The following is a 16,066-nucleotide window of genomic DNA, read 5'->3' as shown; positions in this document are numbered from 1 at the left end:
AGAACTGATCTTACCTTAAATCGAACAAAAGTCGAGAAAACAACTAAACAGCAGCAACAGAACAATGGCCACTTCCATAAAGACCAACATAGGAGTTTCTCCCATTCTCTGGGAATTTCCCAGTACATTCTTTAACACACGTTTTTAAATTAAACTGTCCAACAAAATTGCATGGAACATTCAAAAGAAGTTAACTGTAATCTCAATTTTAATGTTGAATTAAACCTTAAAAAAATTCTTAAGAAAAAGGCATATCTCAACAAAATTTACTCTATAGTCTATGTAATTTACCTCTTGCTGAAAGTGTCAGACAGCAAAGGCAAACCTTTGTTAAAAAAAAAAAAGCAAACAAAACAACAACAACAACAACAAAGGTCTTTTAAGGATTTTTTTTTCTTTCAAGCTTGAAAATCTTGAATATTTGACTAATCTAAGCTGTTAAGGGAACCATCTATTAAAATAAAAAGCATCTGAAAAGGGATTCGCCTCACCTTTCTGTGTCATTTTGTAGGACCAGATAATGCTTACATATTTCAGTCTTTGGATTAAGCACAGGAGCTGTTCACAGATAAGATACGCAGCTCTCTTCACGCTGTCTCCTAAATTGCCCATGGCTTCCATTTACAAATCCATGTGTTATATGATGGTGTCACAAAAGGATCCAATTCAGACCTACTGAGCAGCATTTAAGATCTAGTACCACGTTGCCCAGACATTTTTTTCTTTGCTTCCCATCCTCCGTGCCACCTACTTGCCTTTCTCTTGACATCCACTCCTGCTCTTTATTCCTGTGCTCTTTACAGCTCCTTGTCTCTTGGACGTATGAGTGACAGCAAATGAGCAGGAATGGCTGAAAGGGATGAGAGAGAAGAAGCATCAGATGATGGAACAGGGGTTTCTCTCAGCACTCCTCAACTGCTCATGGTCATCTTGCTGAAGGATGTCTTTGCTTTAACTGGGATTCTATGTGATCTCCCTTACACCCTGAGTTATTCTACAGTTTGTTAGATGGTGATCTTGGACTTGTTGCCTTGGTACAGCTCTTAGTGAGCTGAAGCCAGCCCTGCTGTGAGAAGCCAATAAAGGACTGGGTGGAGTAGAGCTGGTAGTTTCATTTCCCTTGGCAGATCTGTGGGGATTACTATCCCACTTTAAGCTGGTTAACTATCTTCCACTTGTCTATTTTTGATAGTTGAAGAAAATAGATAATCTAAACTGGATTAAAAAATAAAAAAGTAAAAAATTCCTGTTTGTCTTCTGTCTGCTCTCAGATAAGTGAGGTGGGATCTTTTGGTTTTTTTCCCTTTCCTTTCTTTCTGGTTCTGCAGAAATCAAGATAGTGGTCTGTCAGTAGCACACAGGTAAATCTACAAAATCTGAGTCAAAGCTCTTTGGAGATGGAACAGCAGAGAGAGCCCCTAGACAAGGAGAGGATTTGGTCCTTCTGCCAGCAACATCACAGAGTTTATATTCTGCATGATACATGGGGTTAATCACAGAGAGATTGATTGACTGGCTATTTTATTTTATTTTTTGCCAAACAGGGAGAAGTTTGATCAATTCAGAACAGTAGAAACAAAAGAACACAGAAGAATTATTATTCTTGTGGATGGAATCTTATTTTCTAATGCAAAGAGCGAGCTTTAAATGCAGCAAGTTGAAACAATAAAATATTTCTTTTGCAAAAAAATTGAGGGTTTTTGTTTGTTTGTTTGGTTGGTTGGTTGGTTTTGCTTTTGTTGGCTTTGTTATTGATGTTATTTTATTGTTATGATTGCTATGGGAAGGGATGTGTGTGCTTAAGAGTCCAAATGATTTTAGTAGGATTTATCTCCAGTCATCTGTTTTGTAAGAAATACTATCCTTGACAACAAGAATGTTTTCCCTTAACTTACTTTTGTCCTTACTTTAAGGACAGAACACAGATACTGTGGTGGGCTCACAGTCATTGCACAGTATATTACATTAACACAAGAAGTGACTATTGCTTCTGCTTCAGGAGATGGACATTTTTGCCATTCAGAAGCACGGAGTATAAAGAAATGTAAGACAAGTAAATCTCCATTCCCACAGTGAAGAGCATCTGCCATCACTCAGAAGAAACACTAAAGCTAAACACTAAAACAGAAGAAACACTCAAACACTAAAATTACATTGAAATTCTGCTCCACACTGGATGAAACTGAATTCTTCCTAGCTTGCAGTTACTACGCTTGGTAGCATCTGTATTAAATAATTAAATTAGGACTAACTGCATTGATAGGATATCCTTGTGATATATACATCACTGTGGACAGGTTTTCAGCTTTAAAGTGTCCACCATTTGTTCCATAACAGTGCTCTTCTGCATTTTCCTATCTGCATTACAGGCTGGGTACACATGGACTGGTTCCTTTTGCAAACAGACATTCTAAAACTTGAGAAGCTGAAGGAAAAGAAGTAAAATCCCACACTTCTTTGAGGCTTTCTGAGCATGAAAAATGCATGCTGTGTTTGTTAGAGGCTGAAGTCACATTAGCATTTAATTACATTAACATTTAACGCCTGAAAATGTCAGGAAAATGCTGAGAAAAAAGAATTTCAGAACTCAGACAGATCCAAAGCACACACGTTTAAATGCCTGACTTGGATTCCTGATGAAGAACCGTTTCCACTTTTCTTGCCGTGCAGTAAACAAAAATCTAGTGCCTTCCATCCTAAATGCCCCACCACCAGCTTTCTTAACAAGCCGAGGTGAATCAAATTGAACTGCTCTTTCCAGTGGTTTCTGGTCTTTGGAATGTTATTCGACAATGAAAATTGCAATGGAAGTAACTCATTTTTCTGAGGTCTCAGAACTGTCAGACACTCTCCATTTACCCTTAGCACCCACCTGAGCAGGAGCTACAGGATTTTGTGTGGAGGACAGATTCAGGCCTGGTGTAGCAGCTTTCATCATGCCTTCTCTTCTCAGAGAAGCTGTGTGTGCTTGGCACCTTGGTTCTTCAAGACACCTAGCAATTATTATTATTATTTTACTCTCAAATCTGAGTGAAGTTATGTACAAAGTGTAAGCTCTACCAAATGCACTCTGTAAGTCACCAGAAATCAGTGCAGCCCTAGAACATCCTGTAGAAGACCCAGTGTTCCTTGGGAAATGCTGGTCCAGAGATATCTTGCTGTAACTTTGGGAACTTGCACATAGAAAAACACATTAAGACTCTAAACACTCCAACCTTTGTCTCTTCACTGCAGCACTCAGCCCATTGCTTCTGTAGTGACACTTCAGGCATTAGAACGACTGCAGAGTATTGCAGCGTTTCTATGCTGGAGAGATTTCAGGTTTTCGGTTACTTCACTTAAGAAATTATTTGATGGTAATGGATATTAAGGAAACTAAAGGGCCTGGGAGATTTGAGAATAAATGTTTTTTCTGTGTGGGGCTGAGGAGTTTATAGTTTTCATGAGCCTTCTCTCTGAGCAGAAAGCCCAGGAAGGACTGATTGCAGAGCAGAGCAGTGACCAGAGGACTGAGGCATATGGAGCAGAGGAAGATGGATCTCTGGTAAGGGCCAGAGAGGTCTCTGTTGTTTACAGAAAGCATGCCATCTCCTCTTATTTTTTCCCAAAAGCAAGATTCATACCCACTGCATACATCCCCTGTGCTTCCAGGAGAGGATGTGCAGGAAGCAAATCCTTTGGAAAGATAAAAATGAAGGTATTTCTCTAAAAACTGATGATCCTGGGTCATGGAACAAAACGCAGGTTCTTGCACTGCTATACTATTCAAAGGAGCAGATCTGAGCCACAGTAAAATAACAGTGTAGGATTGGGCATCTTCTGCTGGGGTCCCCACCACCACCACCATTTCTTTCTAATCAAAGCACCTAGAATCATTACAGAAGTCTTTCTTTGTAGCACCTTAGTTACAGCTGGGAGTGTCATTAGCTTCTTTTTCAAACTGAAAACCTAGAGAATAAAATGAAGTGCCTGGACACAGAGCCTGAAATGTCTCAGGCTTTTCCCTTAGCCCTGGAACTACTCCATTGCATATGTTATGTGCAGAAGATGCTGTAACGTCAAGCCACACAGGAGACAAAATGTTGAGAACTATTTGTTTTGAGATACATCATCCAGACACTGCATTTATTCTGTGTGCATCAAAGAAAATATTTTTCTCCTTCACCACCCTCCCCTGCTTGCTCTTGGATTTTTCAAAGCAATATCCACAAATTGGAATTTCTGCATGGACATGAAAACAAAACATTACTGCAATAGCTTTTGACATGGGCATGTATTGCGTTTGAATAATTGCTCACAATTTCATTTCCAAACCATGAAATCTTCACCACCTGACTCTTGGATTAATATATTAACAAGATAAAGCTATATACCGTAAGGCTTCTCAGATAAAAGCTTAGCTATGAGAAGGCTTCTTAGTAACTTTTTTTATCCTTGACTATGTCAGAGCGAATTGTAGCATCAAACTCTTCAGCTAAAACCTCTATTCAGTATTTGCTTCTTAACAAATAGGATAATATTCTTTTTATTTTGGAGTTTAATTTTAGATGAGGTGACGCAACAGAATTGAGAGCAGGCTCTGGATAATGGTGTCCTGCTGTGTGATAAACGACTGACTAATGCAGAGGCAATTAAAATAGGAATACCTCCCTGGAAGTTGGCACCCTATAGCCCCATGACGAAGGGGAACCAAGCAACCAACAGCTTCAGCTATGTTTGTTCATGCAGTATGCTGCTCACACATAGCCATGCTGCAGAGCCTGAAGGAAAACAATCCACATGAGGAGAAATCCAGTGTATTTCTTCCACACAGAGGGGCCTTCCATACAGCAGCCTCCCCTTCTCCATCTATGAAGTCACTCTAGATCACAGAGTGCATCCAGCTAAACTGAAAGACTTTGTCCTAGATGGGACATAACTCTCCATGCAATAATGCTTTTAAACATCTGCTTATCTTGCAGCATGTGCTTACTTTCAGTGGCTTCACTGGCTTTGTGGTCCTATGTGCACAATTATGATGCGGGGTTTTTTTTGCTGCAGCAAGTTCTCTTTCATCTTTTAAGCCCAGCAATGCATGCAACAGTTACTGGCAGCGTCCTCTAGAAGAAATGGTCTAAGCCACAGCTATGAAGAGCAGTAAGAACTGTCAGACGTATGGATTAAAATAAATAGATAATTGGCCATGATAGAGCAGGGAAAATAGGAAAATGCTAAATCTCTACCAAGTTTAGATTGCAGGGCAGGAGGGGCATTTGGCAAAGCCTGTTTTGGAAACACATGCAGGCAAAGAGCTGAGATACCCCTGACTCCTAGTTTCATCTCTGTCAGCTAAGGTGTCATGTAGTCTCAACTGTGACAGCTTTTAAGTTATCTCACCAAGGCACTGTAATTAGTCATAAAACAGAGCATTATAATTCATTCTGTCAAAGCTATTTTTGTTCACTTGGAGCTGTTGTTACAGACTGGCATAATTGGACAGTAGGTGCAATGAGCCTCTGTTGTGACATTATCTTCACAAAGCTAGGGACTTCGTTGTAGGAGAGGGTGAAATACAGGGTTCTGCCGAGCAACATGGCATGGAAAAAGCCTGCCTAACCAGGGGAAACTAGAAGGCCATGGTCTTCTGTCTGGTAAGCCCGTACCAATCCCCCTAATGCTGCCTCACTGTAAGGCTGGCACAGAATCAGAGCCAAGGACTGCAGTGATGCTCCATGCAGTTTCCCAGAATCCAGTTCTAGACAGAAAGCATGGGCAATATATGGAGAAGAGGGAAAAAAAGTAAAAGAGGAAGAACTTTCTGATCTAAATGTTCACCTTTTGGATAAGCTAGTGCCGTAGGCAACTGTGCTCCATACTCATTCTTATATTCCATGATCTTTCTTATGGTTCCACCTGCAGTCCTGACCGTACTCAGCAATGCAGTCTCATGGGGCATCAGATATCAGCACAATGGGTTGCAGTCACCTATTTACCTTGTCACCAAAGGAGAAGCTATGAAGTCTACCATCTTCACTTATCTTCGCTGAGCCAAGCAGTATCCGAAGCGAACAAGAGGTATTCTGAATGTCATCATTATCAATGTGCTCTAATAGGAACTTTTCCATAGTGCTTCCCACCTCCCTGACTTGTGTTGCCCTCACTGTGGGAATCAATAATGTGCAGCCTCATTTCATCTCATGGACAGCTCTGTCAGGGAGATGAACCTCTGTGGCCACACAGGGCTACAAAACTCTGGTGCCAGGCACACTGTTCTCTGTCTCAGCAAAGCAGCGCCTACGCAGCCATGAGACAACCAAAACAAAATGAGACATTTACCTCCTCCTGATTTCAGCCTGATTTGTACTAAAAATCCTCTGCAAACTGTTCCTAGCTTTGCTCTCAGAAACTGCTCGCAAGCAGTTGACAGCTGAGGCTTAAAAGTTACACTGATTAGAGATGGCTTGGGCTGAGCTGGAAAACCTGATGCTTAAAAAAAGCCAGCAAGCATCTAGCATCCCATGTTATTAGATGTTTTCCCATAGCACTTAATGAGCTGGCACAGTGCTGGCTGTCGGTGGGAGCTCCTCATCTTGCTGAGATTGCCTCACGAGCTGCTCTGGGCAAAGACAGCTGCTCTGCCATCCATCCTGCTGCAGTTAGCCCTGCCTGGGAACAGCAGAGGCTGTTATCATGCAAGTAAGGAAAAAATCGCGCTGTGCTTCTGACACCAGGAGAACTCATTGCCCTGCAGTAAACAAGGCAGTGATAATGCTTGCAGCCCTAATGGGGACTCCTGAAATGTCAGTGCTGGTAGCTGCCCTTTTCTCTGCCGACAGGATAGTTAGCTCCCGGGCAGGAAACAAATGACTGAGGTGCTCCATCTGACAGCCACTGAGCTCCTCATTAGAAGGCTCAGCATCTCCAGGTAGGGTTTTTAAGCAGCTTGGTGTTTAACAGCAAGCTGCTAAGAAGCTCCTGTGTGGCACGCAGTGCCTCTTCCTTGAGGGAAGCTTCTCCTTTAAATGCTTCCAAATCCCCGGCAAATAATGGTTTCCATCCTCAGTGCTTAGCTGTACTGTTTGGAGCTGAGTAGTCTTCCTGTATTTATAGATAGCCACTTTGTTTTTCAATTATTTTAAGTATTTTCAGGAAAGGGAAGGAAAACCTGGGAATATTGCAATTGCCTGTCTGCCCTCATTAGCCAAGTAATTATCTCACTGTAATTCAATTGTTTCTCGTACAAGCAATAGCTTACAAAGTTCCTCTTTCTGTTCTTTTTGCTTCTTTCTCCAGAGCTATTCATCCCTGCCTCTGTATCACTCCTCCCTCCCAGCTACAGCGTACATCTTGGGGTCTTTACTGCTGTGCATTGAATTAGAGCTAACAATACTTTTCTTCTCTTTTTTTTTTTTTTTTTTTGTTTTTAAACCCAGTTCAGCTGACATTTCTCATGGTGGGTACATGGCAGAAGCTAAATGAGATTTATCTTGTTTTATTCAAGTTAATAAAATCTGCAAGCATGGTGTGACCTGTTACTGAAACTAGGATACTTTAAAATCCACATCTGTGAATGCTCAAGATTGCATTAAAGCAAATGCTTTGAACTACATGCCAGTTTTTGGTGCTCTTTACTACAGCAGTGGAGTTTGGAGGCATAAATGTAGATCCCAGGCGTACAAGCCTTCCACTATGGGTAGGAATGGCAAAAAGTATTCATGTAAGTTTGAGGTTCTGAAAAAGACCAGTTTCCTTCTGCTTGGACCTTAAGTGCACCCACTGGGCAAGTGAGCAGATAACCAGCTCTGCCCAGCAGGCATATAATATTTTGGGGCTGAAAGCATCCTACTGTCTTCATGGCTTTGCCATGGCCGAGGGCTCTTGTTCACTTTGGATTCCCCATAGTATCCCAGGCTTACTCCTAGGGTGCACCATGAGGCCCTGTGAGTGGTCCTCAAGAGATAGCAGCTCCAGGAAGAGAACTCTGTGGGTGCATCTTACCATCCTATCTGACACTGCTTTCACTGACAGATACAAGAACAGAACTGTGTTGAAAAAAGCCAACTTGAGTCTCCTACTACATTCAGTCAGGTAATAACCCAGTCATGAAGGAAGGGAATATTTTAATACAGATTCAGTGTCAACTTTGTCAGTGCTATTTCCTCAGCCAGCATATGTTGAACTGTGCAGTTTTAAAATTGTATTTTAGCTTAATTGTAAAACTAAAATGATTAACACTCCTGCTCTTTGATGGATTTCAGAGCTCAAAGAGCTCTCCTCACTGGGGAGAGAGCTGTACATTTCTGCTCCTCCTGAAACACCTACCCTCACTTATACCTTGCCAAAGGAACAACATGGAGCTGCAGGCCTTCTGCAACAATTTCCTTTACTTATTTCCATTTATTTTTATTAGTTTTCCACTTTTTCAATAAAACAGTACCTACCTCCCCTCTTTTGCGCCAAAGTCTCCATGTTCAGGTCCATGGCACTTAAGTTACCCTTCAGTGACCTTCTCTGTGCATTCCTGATTCCACCACAACTGCAAGATGCTGGGAGTGAACCTGCAACAGCTGACATGTTGCCGTGAAGTGTGAATAAAATCACGTGGAGCAACAGGGCCAGGGAGTTAACTCCAGTATGGAGAAACCAGTTCTGGCTTTACCAAGACTAAATACCTGCAAGGAGCATCAGTTAATCATGATAGTCAGCGTTGCCTTTCTCAGAGAAGCTGGGATGTTTTGGAAATGACACAAGAGGAAACATAGCCTGACCTCATTAATGTGTCCCAGAGTGGAATAACAAGCAATTGAGTTGCTGAACAAGGCTTTCTGATTTACCAAGTTGTGACTTGCCTTAACTCCCATAAACACTCCTAATCCCAGGAGGTGGGGGAGAAGAGGAGGAGGAAAAGAAGAAACGAGTAGGGGGGGAAGAAGGCTCTCAAGGACCAAGATTAATTAATTATTGGTTTACTATAATCCGTTTCAGTGACAAATCTTCCATCAGCCTCCCTCTCCCCTGAGACTTTTCTGGGGGCTCTTTTTAACTCTCATCATAATTCTGAGCTGGAAACTTATGTCCTTGCAGGCAGTGTTACCAGACCCAGCATGTAGAATAGGTGACATGGGAAAAGAAATGGTCCAGGCTTGGGGAGGATGAGACACAAAGAGGGATGACCAAAGCAGAGTGGAGATGCCTTCTTAAAAGAATATTTGGAACTTACCAGGACCTCCTGAGGTGGCCTCAGCCCTGTGCATCTGCGACCAACATCGAAGCCATGGGCTGTTCCCATCAGTGTTCACATCTTGTTGCATTGTTTGTCTGCGTTGCTTCTTCTGCAACAAAGCTCTCCTTGGTGCTTCACAGTTTCTTAAGGAAAATGCTGGACCTTGGTAGTGTACTGCCATTGTTTTGACACTGCATTTGCAGGAAGAGTTAATATCCAGTTGGGAATAGCTTATCTTGCAAAGGAACAAGAGGGGCATAAGTCCTTGACTGTAGGAATCAGTGCCGTTCAGCTCTTTGCACTGAGCCCTGCCTTGGCAGCAGTGAAGGACATTATTCTTCATGTTCCAAAATCCCTGAAGTTGCTTTGTTTGCAGCCTTTCCTTCCTGCTCGGTGACAAGAAGACCTGCAGAAGAAAAAACTGGCTCCATGGCAGCATCCAGTGCCTTTGAAGCAGGAAGAGCTGCTTTTGCCCATCTGTCACTGGAGACTTTTCAAATGACCTTGGTTTGTGGGGGGGGGTGACAGCCATTCAGACCCAGCTGTCTGCTTTGTTACAGCAATGTCTTTTCCAGATTTATTGCAACGAAAGTGGAGAAATCCAGCATGGCATCCTTCCTAAAGGGTTTGTGACTACAATGAAACCCCTAGCAGTGGGATGGCTGCTGGTTTCCCTATGCTTGGACTGAATCCATTTAACATGTCCCCAGTTCTCTTTCCGGACCTGCAAACACGAAATCATCTCCAACAGGAGCCTGTAGCATTTGCAGCATGTCCAGCAGTGCTGTACAGCAACAGGATTATCCTATGGGAATAGCTGAACTTGTCTGACCTAAATTCAAATGCCTTCAGATACTATAAACTGAAAGTTCACCTCAGCTTCATGCATTTCTCTGTGCAGTGAGAAAACAAAGTAAAGAGAAGGCACAAAATCCAGGGGAAAGTGTTACTCAGCCCATGAAGGAAACCAGATGAAAGTGATCCTGAAAGTAGAAGCCAAGAGCGGTAAAAGAAACTTTCTAACAAAACCATAATAATCTGTGCTTTGTGAAGAGCGTATATGGGCTCCCAGAAGGAAAAAGAAAGGTCATTTTATCCCTGTATCATCATCTGTCTTCAAATTAGAGTGTGTTCTCATTGCAGATTAATGGGCCACCATAGAAACCATAAAATAAAACAATGTGAAAGATAAGCAGATTTGTAAACCTCTTCAAAAAGTATTTTGAGCAGTTCGTAAAGCCCTGTGTTCCTACCAGGATTTGGGAAGGCCGCATCAGATGAAGCCAGGCTATTGCTGCGGAAGGCTTTGTCCTTTCTTTTATATTTTAGTCAATATTCCGGACACTATTCCCCAGCAGCATTCCTGGCTGCTTCCCTATCAGGTGCTGGCATAGAGCAGCCCTGGCTGCACACCCGCTCTCAGGTCACAGCTAACATGTGCACAGCTTTCCATCCGTACTGGGTTTTGCAGGTGGAAAGCTGAACAACGTCAAACGACTTGCTAAAGCTACACAGCTGGTCAGGGATAGATCTGGATATCAAATCCAAGGCTTTTGAGGTCCGGATAAATGCTTTTTGATCCTAAATGCAGGTGTCTGAAGAGGCAAAAACAAAGTCAGGATTTCCTACAGGCTAGAGTCCCAGTGTAAAATTTTCTTTTATATTTGAATTCAGCAGAAACAGTTTGGATCAGTGAAACTGAGAGATAGGGAGATATTGCTGAGCAGAAGGAACTGGCCAAAATGGAAGTGCTAGTTTTGACAGATGGAATTCATACGATATTCAAGAGTAAAGTCAAGTCCTGGCTGTCTTCTTCCAGTACCTGAAGGGGTATGGGAAAGATGGAGAGGGACTTTTGATAAGGGCATGTAGTGACAGGATGAGGGGAAACGGTTTTGAACTGGAAGAGAGTAGATTTAGACTACATACTGGAAAGAAATTTTCTTTATTGTGAGGATGGTCAGACACTGGGACAGGTTGTCCAGAGGATGTCTGTGGATGCCCTCTCCCTGGAAGCATTCAAGGCCAGGCTGGATGGGGCTTCAAGCAACCTGGTCTAGTGGGAGATGACCGTGCCTACAGCAGGGGGGTTGGAACCATGTGGTCTGGAAGGGCCCTTCCAACCCAAATCATTCTAAGATTCTACGGTTCTATGATTCTTCCAGGGCCCAGGTAGGAGCAGAGCAGTTTCGGGGCCTTCGCTGTTCGCCAGCTCCTGCCTATGGCTGGCAAAGAGGCCTGCATTTGAAGAAATACATTTCTGAACATTTGTACTTCTGGAATTTTCATCTTTTTGGGACACTCTCTCTGAGTCCAAGATGTGTTTATAAAGTGGCCTTTTTCTCGGTATTGGATTTCACTGTCTGCTCTCATCTTCCTCAAAGACCTCGGGAAGGAACCAATTCATTATGAGCACTTATTCCCCCATGGGTCTCTCAGCTCCAGGTCAAGCTGGTGCTGCCTCACTTGACATTTCTGATTTTATCTTCTGAACTGCTAAGAGAGCATATCAGCTTCCTGATTCATGACGGATTGGGCAAATTCCATCACCTTTTCTTACTTAACTGGGGGACAGCAAAGGCCATCTGGGCTTTGAGGTCAGGCTCAGAATTGGAGGCAGGACGAATGTGAAATCCCACCAAAATCTTACACTGGATGGCTTTCTACAGCTCGTTTGACTTGCACCGTTTCCTGGACCAGCCCCTGAAATCTGCCTCACATAGCTGAGTTCTTTCTAGGGAGAAGTTAATATTTTTAAAGGAGAGCCCACGGTGCCCTGGGGAGGGCTTAGTCTTGACACTGTGGTGTATGTAAAAGTTGGGTTTGAAAAAATACAACTAGCAAAAAAATGATAATGTCATTACTTCTGGGTCTACCGCAGCTTAGGAGAGAGCAGCCAGTGTGGTCTTTGGGGAGGACCAACCCTGCAGCACGCAGTGGCATCTGGGACCTTGTAGTGACAGAGCCAAGCACAGGCTAATGAGCCCATTAGCTTTCTGTGGTTCCCTGGATCCTCTCCTTATAGGATGAGAGCTGCAGAGAAACGTGCTCATTCTGTTCAAGGATAGCCATTAAATTCCCATTTAAGAACTACTTCTGGGGTAATTCAGCATTATCTGTAAATGTGGAATACTGACTTTGTGAATATTTTACAATTTCTATTAGTCATTTACATTTTTAGAAACGGAGGCCATGAAAGATTTAAGTCATTTTGCTTCAGTTCTGCCACAACAGAGATCTTTTTCTCTAGGTTACATTTCATTAAAGTCTTGTACATCTAATGAAAGGAACTGGAGTGAAGATGAAACAGAGATCTGCCTGTCTCTAGTGCTTTGCCAAAATACAGGTGTACCTGAGTGTATATAGTTTCATTAGGAAAACAGAAAATTCTCTTCTCTAGATCTCCTCTCAGTGCTGATTGCCCTAAATGTCCCCCTTTTCACTCATTTTGTTCCCCTAGGGCTTATTCTTTTCCTTCATAAAAACACCTTCCAATTTGAAGTCATACATTTGCACACAATTATGTATAAAACCCTAGTTTTTCTAATGCACATGTATCCATACATTTTCACTGCCTTGGGCATGTTGCAGCACAAGGACAGCAAGGAGGATGTTTCTATTCCTGACAGAGAGCAACAGGAATGAAAAGGGCAGGAGGAGAGGACAGGGCACATGGTGCAGCAGGCACTCCTTGAGCTGAATACAGACTGTGAGCCACCTCCTGTCTGCTTTATGGGTAGCCCGTGGTATTCCAGTGGCCAAATATAACCCCATAGCCTGATGCTGGGCTGCTCCTGCTCCAGGCCTGGAGATGGAGCTTAGCTCTGATCACAAGGATGATCCATTGCCATCAGTGTTTGGGACAGTTGTGGTGAATAAGGTGCTCTGAAAACTTCAAGCAGAACTAAGAAATAAGGCTGACTTATTTCTCACTTTGAGCACACAGCTCACTTGCAATACCCTCAGCAACAGAAGATTCCTCTACATTTTATCAGATAAGATAAACTCACTGTGTGAGTTCGCAGGCAGAAGATTCTCATGTTTGCTCCCAGACAGATCTTTAGCATCATGCAGGTCCTATTCAAAAAGTATTACTCACATTTTAAAATAATTTATGAGGGAGTTGGAAAGCATGTTGCTGACATTTTTTCAGCTGGTAATCTGCTAAATGGGATGTTATTTCTTTTTCTTTTTTTTTCCCAAAGATATTCTTCTGTAACTAGCATTTGGCTGCTCAGAGGTTTGGGGTTGCTAATGTTGTGTGTCATCCCTGTGCTCAAAGTCATCTCAAGCACAGTAGGTGTCACGAGATCAGCATGGACCTGGCCTCATTAGCTGCACCTCTTATTGACAGATTGACATTCTCCCAACATACACTGCTATTTTTCTCACCAGTGTTTCTTTTCCTGAGTATTTAGAGTGTGGCAGGTCGCAGTGAGAACAGAAAACCTGATTTCTAAGAAGGAGGAGGAAAACGTGACCAAAGTTTTCCCAAAATTCACTAAGTGCAGATTTGAGAATGGGCTCAGCACAAAAAGTGCTGGTGAGACTCCTGTTCAGGAGGCAAGGGACAGTTTCAGATAGTGACTCATGGAGGTTCTGGCTGCTTTTGACAGCATGTAGCCGTGTGCCGTTGGTGCTCCAGAGTTCCACATACATCCAGCTGGCCCATAGATTGTGAGTGAAATCTGGGAGCTCTTAGATTTCATACCCCGGCTGCTCAAAAACGCAGAGCAGTTGCATGCAGGAACCCATTAGGTCGTTTTTTCCCCTGTAATGTTATTGCTCACAGCTGTTGGAAGTGCACACGCTCCACTTTCCAAATATAGGCAATATGCATTCACTGTATAGCTCCCACCACACTCCCATTTTTCCACAGCTTGCTTTATATCCTCCAGACCCTCATTCTTCCCTGAGCTTTGTATTAATTTCTAAAACAGACTGGAAGACCTGGGAGGCCTGTGATGGAAAGTCAGCAGTTTTTCAGCTCAGCAAATATAAGGTGAAGGAATTCTTCAAGCAATGCTGGTTATACCTCTGAAGTGCTCTCATTCCTCTTGTTTGACATTCATGGTCGAAGGAAAAATTTGAACACAGGGACAAAGGGAAATGAGAAAAAATCATCGCATTATAAATCTCTACTGGTTCTGCCCAATCTGGCTGGACCTTTTCTTTTTAAAAACCCTTTACAGCTTACACGGTTTTAAAGGGAATCTCACCCACAAACCGCACAATTACAGTTTCAGTTAAGACTCACGATCATCCTTCAGACCTTAACCTCCTGATGCAACATACAGGTAACACAGACAGCACAGAGATACAGGCAGATCACCATTTCCAGGCATGCATCTGTCCATGCTGCACATCCAGGGACCATTCTCAGAGGCGTGCTGTTATGAGGAAAACACAACGCCAGAAATGACTTTCCTGTGGAGTCACTTTGAGTGAGTTCCCATGGCAGATCTTAGAGTACAGCACTGCCCCCAGACAAGAAGCTGGAAAAGTAACTCCAATCTTTTGCTGGCAATGTGGTGGGATAAATGCTGTGAGATCCTCCCCATAGCCATGGGTAGCTTTGTCTACTCTTTTCCTGCTCTCCTTTGCACATTTTTGTAGATGAGAACAATTCCTTACTGCACAGGTGTCAGAGCACCAGTGCAAGCTGCCACCAGGCTATGGAGACTCTTCCTTGGAGATTTCCAAAAGCTGCCTGGATGTGGGCCTGGGAGCTCTGCTGTGGGCTTCCTTGCTAGGGCAGGGATTGGAGCAGGTGGTCCCAGAGGTCCCTCCCTGCAACCTCAAACTTCATGTCAATCCATGAAAAGAACCACAGGGTGAGAAAGCAACTCTCTTTTTCTATGTTATTTATCTCCCAAGTACTGCCTCATGCATGCATGAGCCACATTTTACAAATTCCCTTACATCAGAAAACAAACCTACGCAAAAATATCCCTGTGCTTGATGAGACATCTGAATACTGCTTTCCTGCTGAGAAGCTGAGAAGTATCTGCTAGCTTCTCTGTGCTCAAGTTTCTTCCCATAATTTGTGCCAAAAATCTAGTTTTGAGCTCCTAAAGTTAGCTGTTCAACAGCACAGGATCAGTCCTTCCAGACTCCATCCCACAGAGTCTCTAGCAGGGAAGGTAATAGATAATAGAGCTTCTCACCTTCTTTACTTCATCATAGTTTCACTGATGGTCCAAAACATTCATGTGTCAGCTTTGAATTAAAAAAAAATAAATATAATTAAAAACACACACATGAAACTGAACAGCAGCACCTTGGAGGTGATACAAAAAACACCTCAAAGATCCATCCATCTGAGAATCTTTTCCATTCATGCAAGTTGGATGAAATTTATACTAGTAAAACTGCCTCTGGCAGAATAAATGTTCTGTGTGTTTTAGACAGCCTCAATTGTATATCAAAGTAAACCTCTGTAGATACGTATGTAAATTTTGCACAAAGCTTCCTTCCAAAGACTTGTACTAAGTAATGTCTGGGAAGAAACTGCAAAGCTTATGATATTCCAGTAGTTGAAAAGATTTGGACTTTGGATGACACAGACCTTTAACATGGTCCCACACCACGTCCTTATCTCTAAATTGAACAGAAATGGATTCGAAGGGTGAACTATTCAGTGGATAAAGAATTGATTGGACGGGCACAGCCACAGGGCTGTGGTCAGTGGCTCTGTGTCCAGGTGGAGTGCTGTCCTCCAGGAGTCCTTCTTGGGACCGGTACTCTTCAGTATCTTGATCAGTTACATGGATGTTGGGATTGAGTGCACCCTCAGCAAGTGTGGAGACGGCATCGATCTGAGTGGTGCAGTTGATACAACAGAAGGATGGGATGCTGATCCAG

This window comes from Centrocercus urophasianus, unplaced genomic scaffold (genome assembly GCF_019232065.1).
Source record: "Centrocercus urophasianus isolate 14NV4802_14NV808 unplaced genomic scaffold, USGS_Curo_1.0 seq_16, whole genome shotgun sequence".
NCBI classification, from domain to species: domain Eukaryota; kingdom Metazoa; phylum Chordata; class Aves; order Galliformes; family Phasianidae; genus Centrocercus; species Centrocercus urophasianus.
The sequence above is the reverse complement of the archived record's forward strand: the minus strand, read 5'-3'. Positions refer to the sequence as shown.